This window comes from Octopus bimaculoides, chromosome 2 (assembly GCF_001194135.2).
Source record: "Octopus bimaculoides isolate UCB-OBI-ISO-001 chromosome 2, ASM119413v2, whole genome shotgun sequence".
Lineage (NCBI taxonomy): Eukaryota > Metazoa > Mollusca > Cephalopoda > Octopoda > Octopodidae > Octopus > Octopus bimaculoides.
In genome coordinates, this window is record NC_068982.1 from 73,950,798 (window position 1) to 73,952,051 (window position 1,254).

The window sequence follows — 1,254 nt, forward strand, 5'->3', positions numbered from 1 at the left end:
GACTGAACCCGGAACCATGTGGTTGGTAAGCAAGCTACTTACCACACAGCCACTCCTTGTTAATTTAAGGTTGTTATTTTCAAGAAAGTTTAATAACAGCCAAACCTTTACTGATGTTTCAGAGGGTGGTGGTGGTGGTGGTGGTGGTGAGAGACTCAATACTGAATGTAGACTCAAATTTACTGTAAAATTCATTTTGAGTGTGACTTTATATTTCACCTGATGGTTTTTTCATCTGGTCTGGTTGAATAAGCATTGGGCAAAACTTTGATCCCTTAGCATTTAAACTGGCCATATCTGGCTCAAATATTCTACCTGTTTTATGTTCAAACTGGCCAGATTCAATCTCACACTTACCATACAATGTCATTCTAAAAATAAACAATCACACTTTCGAAATATTGAAGTCACAAGATAATGCATGATTAATTCAAAGCAATGTGAATAAATAAGCATTACATTTGACAGAGTAGTCTGAATGCTAAAAGGTTAAAGTCTTAGTCCTAAAACAGTATCTAATACACTCTGTAAAGTGGTTGGGATTAGGAAGGGCCCTTGCTGTAGGAACCTTGCCAAAGTAGATACTAGAGTATTACTCAATCTCCAACTTGTCAGATCCTGCTGAACCATTCAACCCATGCCAGCATGGAAACTGGACATTAAATATTGATGTTGATGATGATGATGATGATGACGCTGATGGATATATGTATAAAAATATGAATTAGCGCATACAGTTGGCATTGGTTCAATATATCATAATAAAGGTTAGAATACTACAGCTGTGATGTCTTTTTATAATTCTAACCCTCATGGTAATTTTGTCAAGTTAGTGTCTATATTTCATAAAACATTTTCAAGAAATGAAATAATCTTATAAAAACCACTGAGCTTGATGACTTAAAACATTACAATTGCTGTTCTTAAAGATTCATTGTGTGCGTGTGTGTGTGTTGGCACTCCGTCGCTTACGACGTTGAGGGTTCCAGTTGATCCAATCAACGGAACAGCCTGCTCGTAAAATTAACGTGCAAGTGGCTGAGCACTCCACAGACACATGTACCCTTAACGTAGTTCTTGGGGATATTCAGCGTGACACAGTGTGACAAGGCTGACCCTTTGAATTACAGGTACAACAGAAACAGGAAGAAAGAGTGAGAGAAAGTTGTGGTGGAAGACTACAGCAGGGTTCGCCACCATCCCCTGCCGGAGCTTCATGGAGCTTTAGGTGTTTTCGCTCAATAAACACTTACA

General features: G+C 38.4%; 1 protein-coding gene across 1 annotated transcript in view; it reads left to right on the forward strand.

Annotated features, from left to right (window-relative positions):
* LOC106874241 (junction-mediating and -regulatory protein) overlaps positions 1–1,254 on the forward strand; it is an 80,721-nt gene that overhangs the window by 62,526 nt on the left and 16,941 nt on the right. The gene's annotated exons all lie outside the window — the stretch shown is intronic.